Consider the following 21,031-nt stretch of genomic DNA (forward strand, 5'->3'; position numbering starts at 1 on the left):
AAGTGGGTGCTGGGTTCAAGAGCCCCAGGATTGGGGCATCTGGCAGAGCTCAGGTTGCCAGGCTCGGGGCCTTGGTACCACCAGCAAGAATATGCCTTTCTCAGTGAAAAAGGTGGAGCAATAGACACAGACCCTGATACACGTGGAGAATATGGCAGCCCATTTGGTACCATAGCAGAAGAAGAACAGAGCAAATTGGATGAGCATCACAGCCAAACAATGACAGCAAAAATCTGGATTGATGTAGACTTGAGTTTGACCAATCAGCCAATGGACATTGGGAAGCTTGCAGTATCCTTGAACACCAAAATTGACAGCGTTTCCAAACTATCCAAAGCACTGGGGCAGAACCCTCGGAACATGTACCACACTGAGACCCTGGGTGGATATTGGGTGGCGGTTCCCCATCCCTGGGTACTGGGACATTTGGGAATCTGGGTGTGACTTCCCCCTTTATCTCTCCGCTTCCGCCGGAAGCAAGAAGAAATAGCAAATTTGTATAAATGCTGCTGAAGCGAGCACATGAAATAGCAAATTTGGAAATAATGATTTTACCCATTTATCCCTAATCCTCAATCTGTTCCATCCTATCAACTATGTAATTGCCATGAAAAAAAAAAAGGAAATGTACTAGAAGCTGGGCATTGTGGCACAATAAGTAAGGTACCTCCTGTGACCCTGGCAGCCCAAACTGGGGGGCTGGTTTAAATCAAATCTCTGCTGCTCTGCCTCCTATCCAGCTCCTTGTGAATACATCTGGAAAAGCAGCAGCAGATGGCCCAAATGCTTGGAATTCTCCCGCCTACATAAGAGACTGAGCTGGAGTTCCTGGCTCCTGGTTGCAGCCTGACCCAGCCCTAGCTGATGCAACCATTTAGAAAATGAATTAGCAGATGCAACATCTCTTTGTGTCTTTTCCTCTCTTCCTGTGTGTGACTCTGCCTTTTAAATACATAAATGTGAAAAAGAAAGTAAGAAAAGGAGAGAGGATAGGCAGGAAAGGGAGAAAGAGGGTGAAAGAGGGAAGGAGGGAAGGAAGGAGAGAGGGCAGGATGGAAAGAGGGAAGAAAAAAGGAAAGACAGTCTCCTCCAAGTTACTGAACAGAGACTTGGCATCTTACTCTTTGACCGATGGTAGCATCCAGCCTTGTGTACTGATCTCGACTCTCTGGAACTTTATTCTTTCCCATCTGCTCAGCCTGAAATAGTTGTTACAAAGCACAATGAAAAAATCCTGAAAAACATTCTTGACCTAAAAGATTTCACACCATTGATTCCGTTTTTCCCAAATAGATCAAAGTCAGTTGAAAAGTGTTCAGGTGAAGACAACATATACATGGCTTGTTGAAAACAATCCAGGGCCCGGCGGCGTGGTCTAGCAGCTAAAAGTCCTCATCTTGAACGCACCCGGGATCCCATATGGGCACCAGTTCTAATCCCGGCAGCTCCACTTCCTTCCAGATCCCTGCTTGTGGCCTGGGGAAGCAGTCGAGGATGGCCCAATACCTTGGGACCCCTCACCCGCATGGGAGACCTGGAGAAAGTTCCTGGCTCCTGGCTTCGGATTAACTCTGCTCCAGCCATTGCAGTCACTTGGGGAGTGAATCATCCGACGGAAGATCTTCCTCTGTCTCTCCTCCTCTCTGTATATCTGCCTTTCCAATAAAATAAATTAATAAATCTTTTTAAAAATAACATTTCAGATTCTAATAGTAAACAAACTGGAGATAGATAAAAGACTCAAAAGAATTTAAATAAAAAATAAGTACAAAAATAAACCCGGGCTGCAGCGGCGTGGCCTAACGGCTGAAGTCCTTGCCTTGAAGGCCCTGGGATCCCATGTGGGTGCCGGTTCTAATCCCGGCAGCTCCACTTCCCATCCAGCTCCCTGCTTGTGGCCTGGGAAGGCAGTCGAGGATGGCCCAATGCTTTGGGACCCTGCGCCCGCGTGGGAGACCCAGAGGAAGTTCCTGGCTTCGGATCGGCGTGCACCGGCCATTACGGCTCACTTTGGGAGTGAATCATCAGATGGAAGATCTTCCTGTCTCTCCTCTCTGTATATCTGACTTTGTAACAAAATAAATAAATCTTAAAATAAATAAATAAACCCAACTGATTGCTTTTAACTAGGAATTTGTCAGTTGGATATCCTGGATGGGTGTGTGTTAATGATACTCCCACTCTGTATAGGAACCTGCAGCACCAAGTTATAGAGTACTAGCCTGTTGTATACACTCTGGACTTGTGCACAAATGAGTCCATGAAAACCAAACTGGAAGGAAAGACCTAGCAAGTGACTGTCTCATTAGCCTGGGCTTGCTGCCCATCTCTGATTGGGCGCCCAGTGACTTATTTTAGGCCTAAAGCCAGGACTTATTTTAATGTTAGATGTTTGAGCAATTTGTTCAGTTCCCACAAACCCCGCAGTATTGTTAAATCATCAAATTTGACAGTTGCCATTCCTAAGAGGGATGTAAGTACAAAAGGAGAGAGAAAGAAAGTGCCACAAAGATATTTAATGAGGTGTAGAACCGTTCTTCTTTGGGTCAGGACAACGCAAGTTTCGGTCTACCAGTCAATCTTCAACTAAATTCCCATAGGAGATTGAGATAATTAGTTGCCAAAGCTTCCAGGACAGAAGGCCACAAGGGGACAGACCTCTTCTAATTTTTAATCCTACTTCACCCGATTCCTTCATCAAAATAATCCCATAAGGAAGAAAAGGAAACAAGAATCTATAACTGCATTATCCACTCTTACCCTCATCTTTAATTCAATGGTTAAAGCCCAGCCATGGAAGAGTATAAAACTTGGGAAATCAACTACTGGGCTAGAATTAATTATGGAACCTGAATAAAACCAGACTTAGGCTTCCTTGGCACTTGAATCCCAACACAGGTTCATTAATTGGGACAGAAATTTACCCCACTTGAACTGCGTATCTGAAGGGCTACTCAACCTTCTCAACGAATGCATGGTAATACCTTCCTAGTGGCCAGGGACAACGAATTCATGGGCAATTATGGCTCACGGATACAGTTCTGTGACCTCTGGCTATATTTGGGTTCAACAGCCAAGTTCTTGATCACAGCCCTGACTCCTCCACCCTCCAAGGAAAGGCTGACTACAGTAGGTGGGGTGGGAGGGTAGTTGGGGGGTCAGCAGCCAGACACTGTGTCGGTTAACAAGAAGTCACTGTAGGGCTCCAAAACAAACTAGCTCAGTGCCTATTACCTTGGCATATTTCAAGATGGCTATTTTGAGCAACTGTAAACACAATTAACTCTAAAAGACTATTCTTTTGCAAAAACCATTTATAACACTAGAAGAAACTGAAATTAGGAGGTAAAGCAGACATCATGAAGGTTAAATACCCCATCTTCCACCTAGGAAGATCTTCTCTCAGAAAGAGGCTGTGGTCCCGATACCCAAGTGGGAGAAGGTGTCTCTCATGAGTGGTTGCTACTTGAAAGACTTTTTCTTTCTGACAAAGTGACCCTCACAGGGCACCTCTTTTCTCAGCCTGCACAATCAGTCACCACATCCATCCCTTTGTTGGTTTCATTGTAAGTTTTCCTTTGTCTGTTCCATGTAAGTTTCAAGTGTCTAGCCTGCCTTTGACTGTCATACTGAATGTTTGACTCCTATATTTAAGCTCACCAAAAAATCTGCTATGTTCTTTTTCCTGTGAATCTCTCTAAAGCCAGCTCATCCCACAAACTAAAATTATCAACCCTTAACAGCAGAAAGAAAAAATTTAAAAACTTCCCTACAGAACCACTTTTTGGGGGTGAGGGAGGAGAGACCATTCAATCACAAAACAAGGTATCCATGTTCACAGATGGGGGGCCCAGCATGATAGTTCAGTGGCTAAATCCTCGCCTTGCATCCATGGGGATCACATGTGGGTGCCTATTCGTGTCGCATCTGTTCCACTTCCCATCCAGCTCCCTGCCTGTGGCCTGGGAAAGTAGTAGAGGATGGTCCAGAGCCTCGGGACCCTGCACCCAAGTGGGAGACCCAGAAGAAGCTCCTCGTTTCTGGCTTTGGATCAGCTCAGCTTTGGCCGTTGTGGCCACTTGGAGAAGTGAACCAGTGAATGAGAGCTCTTTCTCTTTGCATCTCCTCTCTGTAAATCTGTCCTTCCAACATAAATAAATAAATAAATCTTTAAAGTCATAGGTGGTATTTAAACATTTCATTTAGTTGTATGACAGAGAAAGGGAAAGAGAGCTTCTGTCTTCTACTTTTCTACTTCAAATTCTTGCACTGACTTCTTTCCAGGACTTGGGCTGAACCTCAGGACCCAAGTCTGGATCTAAGAACTTACTCCAGAAATCTCAAATGCATAGTAGGAACCCAATTCTTTGAGCCATCACCACTGCCTCTCAGGCTCTGCAATGACAGGAAGCTGGAGTCAGCAGCAAGAGCTAGGAATCAAATCCAAGCATTCCAATGTGGGATATGGGTTAGCAAAACCCAACTTGTGAATGTAGTAAGAACAGGATATTGAAACAGTTTGATAATAATAAATTTAAAACCTCTAGAGGGTTCTCCATTCCCAAGGGAAATGATGCCTTTTAACAGCCATTCATTGAGCTATTCACCCAACAGGTGTTATTGAGAGTCTGCTGAACACTAGATACCATTTCAGGACGTGGCAGGGCAGCTGTGAATAAAACAGTGATGAGAATATTCTTGTGTGTATCTTATAAAAACAATGTAAGATGGGCCCGGCGGCGTGGCCTAGCGGCTACAGTCCTTGCCTTGAACGCACCCAGGATCCCATATGGGCGCAGGTTCTAATCCCGGCAGCTCCACTTCCCATCCAGCTCCCTGCTTGTGGCCTGGGAAAGCAGTTGAGGACGGCCCAATGCATTGGGACACTGCACCCCTGTGGGAGACCCAGAAGAGGTTCCTGGTTCCTGGCTTCGGATCGGCGCGCACCGGCCGTTGCGGCTCACTTGGGGAGTGAATCATCGGACGGAAGATCTTACTCTCTGTCTCTCCTCCTCTCTGTATATCTGACTTTGTAATAAATAAATCTTTAATAAAAAAAAAACAATGTAAGACAATAAAAGATTAGGGACCAGCATATGGCATAGCACGTTAATCACCACCTATGGTGCTGGCATCAGGTGTAGAAAAGCACTGGCTCAACACCCGGCTGCTCCACTTCTGATTCGACTCTCGCTGACGCTCCTGGAAAAGCAGAAAAGAGCAGCCCAAGTACCTGGGCCTCTGCCACCCATGTGCGAGACATACATGGAACTCCAAGGTCATGACTTCAGACTCTGTAGCCACTGTCACTATTTTCAATATACATGAATTTATATTAATTTCCCATTACTATAACAAAATACCCCAAGGCTAGACACTTTATTTAAAGATTTATTTAATTTTTATTGGAAAGGATAAAAGGAGATAAAAGGAGAGACAGAGAGAAAGATTTTCCAACCACTGGTTTATTCCCCAAACAGCCACAGTGCTCAGAGTTGAGCCAACCTGAAGCGAGGAGCCTGGAGCTTGGAGCTTCTTCCAGGTCTCCCACTGGCACCCATACAGGATCGCAGGACATGCAGGGTGAGGACTTCAGCAGCTAGGCTACCATGCTGGCCCAAGGCTTTACCTCTTAAAGGTTCTACTACTTTGTAATATTGACACATCAAGCATGAAGCTCCCAAAATATGAACCCTTATCGGAGGAAGTACATGCAAAGCAGAGTACCACATGTGTATTTTTTGATAAAATAATACTACAGGGTATATGAAGTTGTATTGTAGCAGTTTTTCTCATTTTTCATAATTTTTAAAAATTATTATTTTTTTTTAATTGGAAAGGCAGATATACAGAGAGGAGGAGAGACAGAGAGGAAGACCTTTTGTCTCATGATTCACTCCCCAAGTGTATGCAATGGCTGGTGCTGCGCCAATCTGATACCAGGAGCCAGGAACTTCCTCCAGGTCTCCCATGTGGATGCAGGGTGCCAAGGCTTTGGGCCATCCTCAACTGTTTTCCCAGGCCACAAGCAGGGAGCTGGATGGGAAGTAGAGTTGCTGGAATTACAAACGGCGTCCACATGGGATCCCAGGGCATTCAAGGCGAGGACTTTTAGCTGCTAGGCCACCATCTGGGCCCTCATTTTTCATATTGTTAGTCATTTCAATATGTTGCAGTCTGGTTAAAATGCAACCTCCTAAATCCAGATGTAGGGCTTTTTTTTCTTTTCCTTCAATATTTCTTCATTGCCCTTCTGAACAAACCCCTAGACCCTCATTCCCCACTGGCTGCTAGCCAGAAGAAAGCAAATGCTGATGATCTCTCAGCTTCCAGGTGGTTCCAGACACGCAGGTGGACAGTATCCTGACCGGTGCAAATGCCAGACAAGTCTATGATGTCTTAAGGAGTCTTTATTATCCAAGCTTGGTAATAACAGGGCCCACTAGAAATTAGCAAATGGCAATCCAATCTTAATTGAAATGGAAGGAATGGTCTTAACCCTGAACTCAGTCTGTTTTACTAATGACCTATGTTCCAACTTCCCCAGCGATGTAAAGGACATACAGTAAAAAACCTGGACACACTTACAAATCTGCAGACATTCACCTTTCCCTGGCTTCTCTATCCACATCCCATTACAGCTACACCTCACCTCTCCTGGAATTCTTGAAAGTACACAAATTCGAAATACAAAGCATCTTAGCATTCGCATCTTCACTGTCCCGCCCAAGCAGAAGGTGAGGAATACAGACATGCAGGGGCCATGCACAAGGGCTACCTGTCCTCAGCGTCTGTTCGCAGGAAGCCAGAGAACAATCAGGCACCAGGGAGGCCAAGAGAGTGCCAGAGCGACAGAACCACATGGCCAACAGAGCGCTCTCCTCTCTATCATGGCCCTTTATGGGGCCTTTCAAGATGAGTGGTTACACAACAATGCAGTATCACCCCTTGTCAGGTTCCAGGTGATGATAGGTGAGCATCACAGGTAGGCACAAGCCATTATGTGGGTGGGGAAGGTGTGGTTTCCAAGCTCATGACCCTGAACTAGCTGCCTAAAACCCAACAGTGTGAGCCCTGAGCTGACCTGGCCCAGGCAAGGAAGGGACAACAGTTCTACCCGTGAATCTAACAACACACACTCCAGAATGCTTGACCATTGTATCAGGTACTCATATGGAAACCCGAAGCTTAACTGAGGTTGGTATTGGCTCTTATGAAGCACAGCAGGGAAGCTAGAGGCTACCAAATGCATATGTAAATTACCTGTAATTTTTTTCACATTATATATGCCTGACACACTCATGCTATTGTTAAAGTTAACTCTGTCTAAATACATCTATTGCACTTCAGCCAATTTGCAAAACTTAACGTTTTCAAGTAATTTGACAGAAGTCTCTGTCCACACAAGCAAGCCTGTTTTCAAGGTAAGGTTTGTCTCTGAGGACTGAACTCTATACAAAAGGTATTAGCCAAGAACAACAAGAAAGCATCCATTTATACAAATGTATCCAACAGAGACAGACATGGACTTCAAATCTGCTGGTTCACTCCCAAATGCCCATGTCAACCAGGGTTGGGCCAGGCCAAAACCAGGCTAGGAACTCAGTCCATGTCCATGGCAGATCCTCGCTCATGTGGGCCACAGTGTTTCTCTCCCACCGCATACATTAGCAGGGAGCTGGAGTCACCAACTAGAGCCTGAGGCTGAGTACTGAACACAGTTACCCCCAAACAGGACCTAAGTGTTTTAACCCCAGGTCAAAGGGCCATGCTCACAGCATCATTTTTAATGCCTGTTTCTTATTTCTTTGCATACGCCAAAGGTTATAAATTGTCTTTTAAAAAGAAAATTATTATTCCATTTCTCATGTAACAGTCCTTTAAGGAATATCCTGGTTGATAAATATTTGTGCACCTGCTTTATGATGATCTTAGAATAAATGCTTTCAAGTCAAATTGTCAGCTCAACGCGTATACACATTTTAATGGCTTTTGAAATGAAGTTGCCAAATTGCTCCCTCAGAGAAGTTACACCAATCTTCACGCCCATTAGTCTCGTGGAGAAGTATTTGCTTTCCCATAACTTTTTCTACTCTGAGTATCACCATAAAGCAGAAGAGCTAATTTGACAAGTAAAAATGTCCATTTCACTTCTTTCCTTTGCATTTTGCAGAAGGAAAACGAAGACAACTGGTTTGGTTTTCCTGGCAGCATTAGACAAAAATATGAATTGAAACACATGTCTATCCTATTTTTAAAAAACAGAGTCTGTGATCTTCATTGGGATGTGTTGGATTGGGAGGGATGAAAAACAGAATAAGAACCACCACAAAAGCTACTCCAGGCAAAACTTAATCTGATCTTAACTAAACACTTTCTTGCTGCCTTAGAGTCCAGAGTTTTGTTCTTATTTTTTTAAGATATATTTATCTCTATTGGAAAGGTAGATACACAGAGAGGAAGGTCTTCCATCCACTGGTTCATTCCCCCAAGTGACCACAACAGCTGAAGCTGAGCCAATCCAAAGTCAGCAGCCAGGAGCTTCTTCAGGGTCTCCCATGTGGGTGCAGGGTCCCAAGGCTTTGGGCCGTCCTCGACTGCTTTCCCAGGCCACAAGCAAGGAGCTGGATGGGAAGCAGGGCCGCGGGGATTAGAACCGGCGTCCATATGGGATCCTGGAGTATTCAAGGTGAGGACTTCAGCCACTAGGCTATTGAACTGGGCTCTGGAGTCAGGAGCCTCTCAGAATTTGAGTTTCCCTAGTCACTCATAACCCTATTTTTCTTTCCTGTGATGCTTTACTAACTGGGTTTAAATTGAAGCCTCAGCTCGTTCTGCTGGAAGATGATGGTTTGGTGTGGCAAAGAAAAGGGTGCCAGCCTTTGAAAACTGCCAAGGCATTTCAGGTCAGCATGTAATAACATCACAACCAGGAAGTCCTCTTTTAGATCTAATCTACATCCATCTTGCTGCAATTTATAAATAAACATTGGCTGTCCACCCCAGCCCTAGAGTGCTGGGTGCCCAAGGAAATTTTAAAACGGAAATTGAGTGCCTATCGGAGCAGATCACTAAGAAGTCATTAATGCAAGCAACACATTGTGATGCTCAGATAAAAGGTGCCATATTTGCACAAAGCCTCACTCATCTTTTTCTTTACAAATGAGATCCACAATTAAACTCCTGCTAGTAGTAATTGCAAATTCCCATTTCATTACTAAATAACTCCTATTCAGAAAAGAAAAAAAACAGCTCATTTACTTATTTTATTATAGGACAGATGTGTACAATGGATCTTTTATCAAAAGACACACAGCACTGAGGCCTGACTAAGAGAAACCAGGATCAATGCTTTCCAGTCCTGTGCTCCAAAGAAAACCATGCATCCTGGGCTGGTGGAGGTGGGAAGCCTGGGTTGAATATTAACTCTCTGACCTCCCAGGAGATAGCCAGGTGACAGCTGCAGGGAGCTTTCTTTGAAGTGTGACATTCCTGTGGCACTTCAAAGGACCCAGGCTTGTGAGGCAGGTCTGTTTGCTGGCCACACCTGGTACCTGCCAACCTCAGCACAGCAGCTGGCCGTCCAGCAGGAAGCTCCTAGGAAACGACCCAGGCTCCCTCAAAGGGAGCTCAGCCCTCCCCCACCTTCCCCAGCCAGTGAACAGCACCCTGCCGAGAGCTCCCCCCACCATCACCCCTCCACGCAGAGCCTCCCCCATTCTCTGTAAATTCCTCCTCCTCCTCCTCCTTTCTGGTGGAGATCGCCAGAGCTCAGAAAGCAGCAACTATGGAATTGTGACAGGGAAGGGCCGTGTGTGAAGAATCAAACCTTATTCACACAGGCAGGAGATCTGAGGGGAAGCTTCGTTAGAAGTCAAATGTGAGCAGAATACTAAGGCTGGAAACTCTGCCGGGAAGTGGCAGGGTGAAACCACCACAGCAACTGAAGCCAACTGGCCCAGGGAGCACACGGAGGTCAGCTCTAGAACAGGAAAATAACCCTGGCCTCAGGCAAAGTCCGTGAAAAAAATAAAACCACTCAGTACACGCATTGCGTTCCCCGCTGCTGCCAGTCACCCTGAAGTAATCACCTCTCTGGACTTCTACTGAGTAGCAAGTACTGCTGAGTCTATCTGACATGAGGAGTCATCAAGAAGTTCATGCAAGTGTTACTCAACTTAAAAAAATTCTTTTCTGAGGCCAGCATTGTGGAACAGTGGGTTAAGCTGCTGCTTGCTACTCAGCCATCCCACATCAGAGAGCTGATTCAAATCCTAGCTGCTCCACTTCCAACCCAACTTCCTGCTAATGTGCCTGGGAAGGCAGTAAGATTCCCAAGTACCTGGAACCCTGTGACCCACATGTGGGAGACCTGGATGGAGCTCCTGACTCCTTACACTGGCCTGGGCCAGCTCTGGCTGTGGTAACAATTTGGAGAGTGAAACAGCTGATGGAAGATCTCTTTCTCGATCTTTCCCTCTCTCTGTAACTCTGCCTTCAAATAAATAAATCTCTATGGAACAAAAATATTGTTTTATTGCTTGAAGAACAGAAAGAGAGATACATAAAAACAGAATTCTCCTATCTACTGGTTGCCTCCTCAAATGTTCACAAAATTGCGGGGATTTCAAAGCAAAAAAATGACAGTAACCTAACTTTTTAACTCACACGAAATAATTGTCATGAGGACAATTTCAGTGTGCAAAGCGAGTTTTGAGTGAGAGCTCCCCTGCCATAGTGACAGGAGGGAGCTCTACGGGAAGAAAGACCTGAGCAAATGGTGGGAGCTGGATGGGAAGCAGAGCTGTGGGGATTCAAACCGGCGCCCATATGCGATCCCAGGCACGTTCAAGACAGGGACTTTCAGCCGCTAGGCTACCATGCTGAGCCCAAGGTTTTATACTTTAAAGTAATTTCACCAGGGACCAGAGGCCCAAACTACCTGTTAGCCATCTGACTCCTCACAGCAACAGCCGGGCCAAGTTCAATCCAGGAGAGCAGGCCAGTTCCTCCACGCAGGTGGCAAGGACTCAGGCTATGGAGCTGTCACTGTTGCCTCCTAGGTTGGGCACTAACAAGAAGCCGGACCCGAGAGCAGACATGGGATGTGAACCCAGGCACTGCAACACAGCACGTGGATATCCCAAACACCTGCCTTTTTTTTTTAAGATTTATTTATTTTTATTGAGAATTTTACAAAGTCATATTTACAGAGAGAAGGCAAGACAGAGAAAAAAATTTCCCATCCACTGGTTCACTCCCCACCAAGTGGGCGCAACAGCCAACCCAAAGCTAGGAGCCAGGAGCTTCTTCTGGGTCTCCCATGTGGGTGCAGGGTCCCAAGGTTTTGGGTCATCCTCAACTACTTTCCAAGGCCACAGGTAGGGACCTAGAAGGGAAGTGGAGCAACTGGGACAGGAACCGGCATGCATATAGGAGCCCAACACATCCAAGCTAAGGATTTAGCCACTAGGCTACCGCAAGGCCCAGTGCTTGTAACTTGGAGTTGTATTTTTCTATGAACTTTCTGAAGTCCCCTCATGCTGATGGCTGTTAGAAAGTGGATAAAATAAGATGTTCTTTGAACAATTTATGGTGCAATTGAGATATTCAGTTATGGAGCTCCTTGCCAGACATGTGAGCCACTGGAGACAGCCAGCCTTGGGTTTTGAGTCAGAGCCCTTCCACATGCCTACTCAGACAATGGGCAAATGCGATTGGCTCTTCTGTCCCAGTTCCCCCTTCAGAGGGTAGCTGTGAGGATTAAATGAGAGCACAGAGCTACAATGACTAGCAGCATATCTGGCTCTTAGCAACAGCCCAACCAACAATACAGCTCACAGACTTAGTGCTGTCACAATGCAGAAGGTACCCAGGTGGGTTGGAGCTCTGCACAAACCACCGTCCCACCCAGCTGATGGCTCACGTTGACTGTCAGTGAACTGTGTCGGCCAATGTAACTCACTTGTTTCTGGAGGAAGAAAGATCTTAATGCCAGCTGTTTGTGTTTCGGGGCAGAAGGTAGGGCACAGAGGAACCAGAGCCTCCCAGGCCTGTTCCCCAGCATCTGGCCTGGCAGCCCGAGACAAGGGAGCTGAGTGTGCTAGGGCACAGTCATGGCATCCCCGTGTAAGACAATTCTACTAATCTCACTTATATTAAACTGAACATTCAATGACATAGACACAACTCTCAGCTGGTAGGATTGCAAAGATATGGCACCCTTAGTGTAGTACATTACTATGGGCTCATTAAATGCCCACTCAACTTACTGTGCTCAGGTACAACTCTTGGGGCTGGCACAGCGGCATAGTATGTTAAGCCTCTGCTCAGGTGCTGGCATCCCATGTGGGTACCAGTTTGTGTCCTAGTTGTTCCACTTCTGAACTGGATAGGAAGTAGAGCAGCTGGGACATGAACTAGTGCTCATATAGGATCCCAGTGCTTGTAAGATGAGGATCTAGCTGTTAAGCCATTGTATCAGGCCCTCGAATCCTATATTCTTACCACCATGTGTATCAATTCGCAAATTAGAGACCCAAGAGTTTTCCCAGCATAGAAGAGTACATCTAAACATGCCAAAAGATTAGCAACCTGGGGATGGCATAGTGGCATCACAAGCTAATTCTCTGCCTATAGCGCTGGCATCCCATACAGATGCCAGTTCATGCCCTGGCTGTTCCACTTCCGATCCAGCTCCCTTCTAATGTGCCTGGAAAGCAGTGGAAGATGGCCCAAGCCCTTGGGAACCTATACCCATGTAGAAGTACCAGAGGAAGTTCATGGCTCCTGACTTCAGATCAGCTCAGCCCTGGCCACTACAACCACCTGGGGAGTAAACTGGTAGATGAAGACTTCTCTAGCTCTCTCTGTCTGTCTGTCTGTCTGTAAATTTGCCTTTCAAATAAAAATAAAATAAAATAAAATAAATAAAGTCTAGCAACCTGACTTGTCCAGGGGCAACAGCCTGATCTACACCATTATCAACCTGCACCAAAAAAAAAAAAAAAAAAAGTTCTGAATAGTTCTAGAAATATTCAGACTAGGTTGTAGAAATGCCAATCTGGAAGGTAACATGTTGTAGATTTAAATTGTGCTCCAGTTCTAACAGTGGAAGTATGCGTCTGTCACTCAAGTTGACCACACCCCCTTTGCCAGCACGGAATTCCACCATGCCTCAGGAAAGCGTTTGTAACAGTCCATTTCCTCCTCAGTCGGGCTTGGCTTCCTTTCTAGGACTGCTTCTATGTCTGTTCCACCCTCGGCCAGACCAGGCACACAGGTTCACATTTAGCATCTCAGTATAATTTCAGAAGCACGGTGAAACCAACTTGCCCAGCATCTTCCCCAGGGCTCCTGTACTACACATCTCCTGGCACAAAGAACACACCATGATGGATGCCGCCCCCACTCCCTTCCCCAACCAAACCCCAACTCCTGACATTCTCCAAATACGCCAATCTCTCCTAATCAATCAGTAGAATTTCAAATGCAAATTATCTTCCAAAATACCAACAGTCAACATGGGTGACCTCTGAGGGTGATAGGAGAGACAGGCTGGCTCTCCACAGGGCAGTCAGAACTGAGGGGAAATGAGGAACTTGGGACAGAAGTACCAAGGACACTGGAGACAGACACTGCCCACATCTGACTCTCTATGCAAATTTGGCTTGGTTTTCAAAATCACAAATATCTCAAACTGAGGATAAAGTCATTGAAATATTAGACACTGCTTTCTTTGTGGCCAAATGGGCCAAACTGGAAACCATAATGCTAAGGGAAATGAGCCAATCCCAAAAGGTTAAATACCACATGTTTGCCTTAATTTAAGATGATATGATGTTATGTATAACATGTTATGTTATGTATGTTATGTGTTATGTATAAACTAAAATTGAAATGTCAATGAGGTGGTCACAGATGGTGGTTAAGAACTAGCATTTATTTTTAACATATTGGCTACTCATTACTATGTCAATTAATTCCATAATGATGTAAATTTTTACTGATGGTATGTTGGAGCTTTTAATTGATTGGGATGATACTCTGCTGGCTCTGTCTTCAAACCAGAGAGGGTATACCTAAGAAGCCATTCAACTTGACTGGACAATAAGATGCTGGACTCTATGTTTGGTATATGCTTGCAATGAGGGAATCTCAACTGAACTTGAGCTGTGGTTATGCAACAAGGTGGAGGAATCCACCATGGTGGGAGGGTTTGGGGAGGGGTAGGGAGAATCCCAGTACCTATGAAACTGTCACATAATACATTAATTAATGAATAAAAAAAAGAAATATTAGACACTGCTTTCATTTCCTGTTCTTCCCTGCCAGATACCCCCATATATAAAACTGACATATTAAAGGAAACAGATACAATTTCCATAATATCAAGCCATCATACATTTTCTAGTTCTTGCAGATTTACTGTAGTGCACTGCCATGCATATGGTTTTGAGAAGAATATGGAAGTTTCAGAGAAGAGGCATCCCGTGGAAATGTGTATAAGAAAATACAGCTTGTGTCCCATGGATAAGAAGGATTTCATTTAATATTCATTAAAATGTGACTTGTTTGGGGCTTATGAATCTTGAAAATGGATTCTGGCGTCTCCCCACCCCCAGTGTGCTGTTTTCATTGCTAAAGTCACTTCTTTCTCTGGACACTTTTCGGTTTGTGTTTAAATGGGAGACGCAGCTGGTTTTGCCAGTGAGGGTTTCTGGTTTGGCTTTACAGTAAACAGAGAACAAAATCCTCAGAGATTTACAACAGGTGTTCTATTCTCCCCTCATGGTGAAACAACACATTGTACAGTAATGAAAGGGAATGGGAACAGGAAGACAGCGAAGCAGCCAGTCCAGCAGGATAGAAAGGAGGTGATTTGGCTGATGGACAGCTTCAAAGCAGCTGTCATGCTCTGAAGGCTAGCTACAGCTATCCCGATGCACTTGGGCTGCCTGTCCCTTTGAAAGACTCACCAACGCTAACAATACACACTTGAGCAAGAATGTCTAAACTGCAGGCAGCATATGTGACAAAGTTTTGGAGTGGTGTTGGCAAGAGAATAGCTATTTTTTCTAACAGAGATGGTTTGCAATATGCTTTTCTCATAGTCCTTCTAGCTCATGAGACAGAAATGCATGAATTGAAAATTTAAAAAAAAAAGTTGGGCTGGGCCCGACATGGTAGGCTAGTGGCAAAAGTACTCACCTTGAACGTGCCAGGATCCCATATAGGCACTGGTTTCTGTCCCCGCTTCCCATCCAGCTCTCTGCTTGTGGCCTGGGAAAGCAGTCAAGGACAGCCCAAAGTCTTGGGACCCTGCACCCGTGTGGGGGACCAGGAAGAGGTTCCTGGTTCCTGGCATCGGATCGGCGCAGCACTGGCCGTTGTGGCTCACTTGGGGAGTGAATCATCGGATGGAAGATCTTCCTCTCTCTCTCCTCTCTGTATATCTGTATATCTCCTCCTCTCTGTATATCAGCAGCTGGGACTGAGCCTATCCGAAGCCAGGAGCCCAGCACCTCTTCTGGGTCTCCCACACGGGTGCAGGGTCCTAATGCATTGGGCCATTCTCGACTGCTTTCCCAGGCCACAAGCAGAGAGCTGGATGGGAAGTGGAGCTGCCGGGACTAGAACCGGCGTCCATATGGGATCCCGGGGCTTTCAAGGAGAGAACTTTAGCCGCTAGGCCACGCCGCCGGGCCCCCAAATAGATCTTTTTATTTATTTATTTATTTTTAAAGATTTATTCATTTTATTACAGCCGGATATTCACAGAGGAGGAGAGAGAGAGGAACATCTTCTGTCCGATGATTCACTCCCCAAGTGAGCCGCAACGGGCCGATGCGCGCCGATCCGATGCCGGGAACCAGGAACCTCTTCTGGGTCTCCCACGCGGGTGCAGTGTCCCAATGCATTGGGCCGTCCTCAACTGCTTTCCCAGGCCACAAGCAGGGAGCTGGATGGGAAGTGGAGCTGCCGGGATCAGAACCGGCACCCATATGGGATCCCGGGGCTTTCAAGGCGAGGACTTTAGCCGCTAGGCCACGCCGCCGGGCCCTAAATAGATCTTTTTAAAAAGGTGTTGGGCTGATCCCCTAGATAGCATCAAGGATATTTACTCTCTGTAATCAGCAAGAAACATGGACCTCAACCAAACTTAACATACCATGAAGAGATGTAGGGAGATCTTAGAATCTTGACGGGTCGGGCCTAGCGGCTAAAGTCCTCACCTTCAACACGCCGGGATCCCATATGGGTGCCGGTTCTAATCCCAGCAGCTCCACTTCCCATCCAGCTCCCTGCTTGTGGCCTGGGGAAGCAGTCGAGGACGGCCCAAAGCTTTGGGACCCTGCACACTCGTGGGAGACCCGGAAGAGGTTCCAGGTTCCCAGCTTTGGCCGTTGTGGTCACTTCGGGAGTGAATCATCGGACGGAAGATCTTCCTCTCTGTCTCTCCTCTCTGTATATCTGACTTTGTGATAAAAATAAATAAATCTTTAAAAAAAAAAAAAGAATCTTGAAGGGTCTTCAGAAATGTTTAACCTATTTAAAAATTGTAGTTAATCTCTCCACCCAAGCCACTAATTATCAAAAATGTTCAATAAACTTCTCCATTCAGTGCTACTAATATTCTCTGTGTTTCTCTAGTAATTCTATCATAAACCAGTGAAATAGTACCATTAAGACCCCAGTTTACAGATCTGGAAACTGAGAAGCAGACAGGCTAAATAACTTCCCAGGTTTACACAGGAAAAATCATTTTTCCCCAGAATTCTGATCTAGACTCTTTTGGGTTCAAAATTCAGGGAAAGGATAAACCTGATTTTTTTCCCCACCCTTCAATCACATATGTAGAACATGCATGAGTTGAGTGATAATAGTCTTCAGTAATGAAGTTATTTTATCTAACATAAATGTGGAAGCTGAAAGCTCCCAATGCTTCCAAGAATAAAACTCATCATCTTAAATGCAGATGCGATACCATCAGGCCCTAGCCTCCTGGCCGCCCTCCCTTAGCCTAAAGTGTCCTTGCTTTGCCTTTCTGATAGCAAATCAACTACCTACTAACCTTAACTTACTGAACTGAGCAGTACAGCCGGTCCTACCAGGTTCTAATTGCTTGATTCAGGAGGCCACTTGCTTTCCCAATAGATAACATTTTGATGGCTGGTATTGTCTCCAGGGCTTTCTTTTCAGGGATTTCCAGTCCAGGATAGAGACTGCATGTCACCTGCATATAGGTCCCAGACTGACAGCAGCCCACTGGGCTATCAGGAAAATTCCCTAAAGAGCCCAGTAAAGCCAACCAAAGAAAGGTCGTGAGGGCTGCTGAGAATCAGGAACCTGGATACATGCCAAACACCTACCTCTCAACCTCAACACAGTCTTTAAGAACCTTCAACCCTCCCCTCTCAGGAAGCCTGGCAATTAAGATATAGCTGTTGAGCTCCTTATTCTGTGCGCTTCAATAATTACCTCTTCTTCTTCATCAGTAATTGGATTCCTGGATGAACAGACTCAGTTCTGGGGGTAGCCTAGTTACTTCTCCAACAAGTTTGGGTGGTTGTTTTATACCGTGATCACATGTAAATTTTTATCCCTTTTGGAAGATATCTCCCAGAGCTGCTATGTTTCAAACTGAGAAGTTATTCCAAAAGGAAAAATTCTCTAGTCCTATCTAGTAGGTTCTTTTTTGCTGTTGTTGAAAACGTCTACTTGTATTTTCAAGGTCTGTTTTCTCCAGAATACGTCCATGATTGTTGAAATGGGATCACATGCTCTCCTATGGGCTGTATGAGCAGAAATCCTGATCATGTATATCTGAACCACTTAGGGTTCCTGTTCCTGGGACAGATTCTGATGCAATAGATCTATAATGGAGCCTACAATTCTATATTTTTAACATCCTGGAATTCTTGGCTAGGGACCACACTTCACATAAAATAAATTGTGATATCACCTGATTGTGTATGGAAGTAACTTTTAAAAATTATCTTTTCTATTTCAAGGGCAGAGATAGGGAGGGAGGCAGAGCAACATGGAGGGAGATCTTCTACTTGTTCAGTCCTCAAATGATCACCATGGCCTACACCAGGCCAGGCTGGAGCAGGAGCCAAGAACTTCATTTGGATCTCCCACATGGGTAGCAGGGACCCAAGCACACGAGTCACCACCCACTACCTCCCCAGGAAGCAGGGAACAGGATCAGAAATAGAGTAGTCACTGGAACTCAAACTATCACTCCAGCATGAGTTGTGAGGGTTTCAAAGTGTAACTCAACCTGCTAGACCACCACACCTGTCCTTATGGAGGTCATTGGTTGGTCCCACTCACCTTGTTAGGTGCCAAGTTCTTTGTGGGCAGCTCATTCTGACTATTCTCTGTAACTGGCACAGAAGTCTATTTTGATTATTTTAAAGCACTGTTAAAGTAAAAGAAACCTATTAGCTACTTGCCAAAATCTTATGGAATCTAAAGAACCAATTTAATTATCCTAATGAGGAAGCCAGAGACTTGGAGAACTTGAAAAACTTGCCCAGAGTCCCTAGGTTATCCCAAGCCCTTGCCCTTGGTCAGATTTCCAGTTTGATTGGCTCCATCGTGAGGAATCTACCATCATTCCTACATAAAAGCACACTCCTAAAGGGTCTTGAGAAACAGGCATGGGTAGAGGGTTAAGGAGGTCACTGTGACCAAGAAATACCTGGCGGTTAGGGAAGCTGACATGCTAATGCTACTACATAGAACAGGCCAACACAATCAAGAATTGTTTCCCCCAAAATAGCAGGAAATGAAACTCACAGCACACATCCAGTTTTCACCCACCACTGAGAGGCTGCCTAGACTTTACTTTGAATGTCCAGTAACCAAGAGGCATCCTGGCTAGTGTTTGAGAGCTGAACAGGCATCTAGAATGTCCCTAATTTGTTCTGTAGCCAGAGGTAAGTTCCTTTATAACTTTTTTCTGTTCCTTTTTCTGCAAAATGAAGATGCTAAAGATAGTACCTATTTAGTTAGCAGGATGTTTTAAATCAGCTCTCAATAACTATCAGTCATTTTATTATTGTTGTTGTATTTTTTTTGTCCTTCATGTTGCCCATTTTAAACATGATGATAGCTTGAAAAGGTTAAATTATGAGGCATCTCCCAGCTAAGCCAGGGGAAAGCCATTGTTGTTGATGTCAGCAAGGCTTAAGATAGAATGTTTATTTTGGGACACTGATTCGCTATTCTTCCTCTCTAAATTTGCTTCTCACACACAACTATTCTTCAGAGCCCCCTGGGTAGGCAAGACCACCATTCCAACCCACAATAAGGGTGGAGAACTCGATCTCCCAAAGCTAAAATCCTTAGACTTTTCTCTTCACTTAATAAAACTCATCTACCATATTCCTGTGAAATTGCTTCAACCAGATCATAGCACTCTTCCAGGAAATTCCTCCATAGTTACACAGATACACAGTCCCACTCACAGTACAAAGTCAAAAGGGGAATGGCAGAGGTGGGAAGGGTTATATGTTGACACATGAATCTTTCTTCTGGACAGTTCTTTTCTCCTCAGACATTTGATGAACCCCTAACTCATGTTTTAAAATTAACTTGACATTGCTTGCACGGGAGCTATGTGTGTCTGATGTGGTCTTTTGTGAGATTCTGCTGTGGCAAACCAGGGCCAGAAAGCACAGGACGTGATGGTTCAGTCCATCCGATACCTGCAAACTTGATCTTGCATTCAGGTGTGGCTGTATGAACACGTGAACAGGCAGACAGAGGGCTGCAGCACTGGTTTTGATGAATACATCAAGCAACCTGTACTAGATAATGCAGAAGAGATTCATTCTAAAACGAAGTAAAGAAAACAACTGGGTGGGATCATGTTAAAAGGAAGTAATACTACTTTGTTACAAAGTGTCTCCAGCTAGAAATGATCAATGAGGTGAGGAATTATTGAGAACTCAACACAGTGTTTTTCCGTTTGATTTTTTGTGTGTCCTTTTATTGGGAATATAGTTCTAAAACACGTGTGTAATGTTTTGGTTGCCTTTTTGTTATTACTAGAAGACAATAAACACTGTGGGATTTTTATTAAAATTTTCATATGATTAAAAAATTAAAATTAACTTGACATGACAGTGTACAATGGGAAGCTGTTATACCTTCAACCCTCACCTCATCAGACAAATTTCAGTGGTCCCATTACAATCAGCACATGATCAGACTGCATTCTACTCTACTGTTCACTTCCTTATGTGGCCAAGTATCCATCCACCCATCCCTTCAAAAATCCTGCTTTCTTGGTCAAATTTGGAGCACACTGTAGAAGACTCCTTCTGCAAGGCAGCAGTGTCCAGGCTTCTATTTGCTCCAGAATCCTTTGAGACATCAGGTAACAGTCCCCAGTCCCTACTACTTTACTATGCACAGCAAAAAGCTCTTTGAATCTCATCCTTCCCTTCTTAACCATAACCTCACCATGGAAGAGGAAAGATCCACTCATCACAAAAAAACAAGAAACGCAATGTTGAAGTCCAAGAGACATCACACCTGAGCAAATCATATTGATCTTCCAGCATATGGAAATGGTGAAGGTCTATTTCCACTTCAGCTGCAGTGTTTTCTATCTTGTCCTTACTTGTCCAATCCCCACCCCTGAACCATACACAGGTCCCTCACTCAAACTCAGTCAGGAGTTCCTTGAAGGCAGCGATTGTGCTATTTTTCTCTGTCCCTTTAGACACTAACGTGGTACCGGACACAGAAGTAGAGGGAGAAGGAAGAGGATTTGGATGGAGGATCCTTTTGCCAGCCTTGGTGGCCACACCACGCTGGTAAACAATTCTCCAGGTATAAGTAATTCCAGCCTGCCAGGGACCGCTTGCCAGATCCTAAAACCATCTGAGAGATGAGCTGTGGCAAATATGAAAGATGACACAGCACACAGGCCTCGACTTTCCCACACCTGGATACAGTTTGATTTCACTACCTTTATTTAATCTGAAATGTATAAAGCTTTAAAGTCTTGTGA

At 44.9% G+C, this 21,031-nt stretch overlaps 1 pseudogene; it reads left to right on the plus strand.

Annotated features, from left to right (window-relative positions):
* The first annotated feature begins 219 nt into the window (after positions 1–219).
* On the plus strand, positions 220–19,928 carry LOC101530357 (small nuclear ribonucleoprotein E-like; annotated as a pseudogene).
* The last annotated feature ends 1,103 nt before the right edge of the window (positions 19,929–21,031 follow it).

Source organism: Ochotona princeps, chromosome 15 (genome assembly GCF_030435755.1).
Source record: "Ochotona princeps isolate mOchPri1 chromosome 15, mOchPri1.hap1, whole genome shotgun sequence".
NCBI lineage: Eukaryota > Metazoa > Chordata > Mammalia > Lagomorpha > Ochotonidae > Ochotona > Ochotona princeps.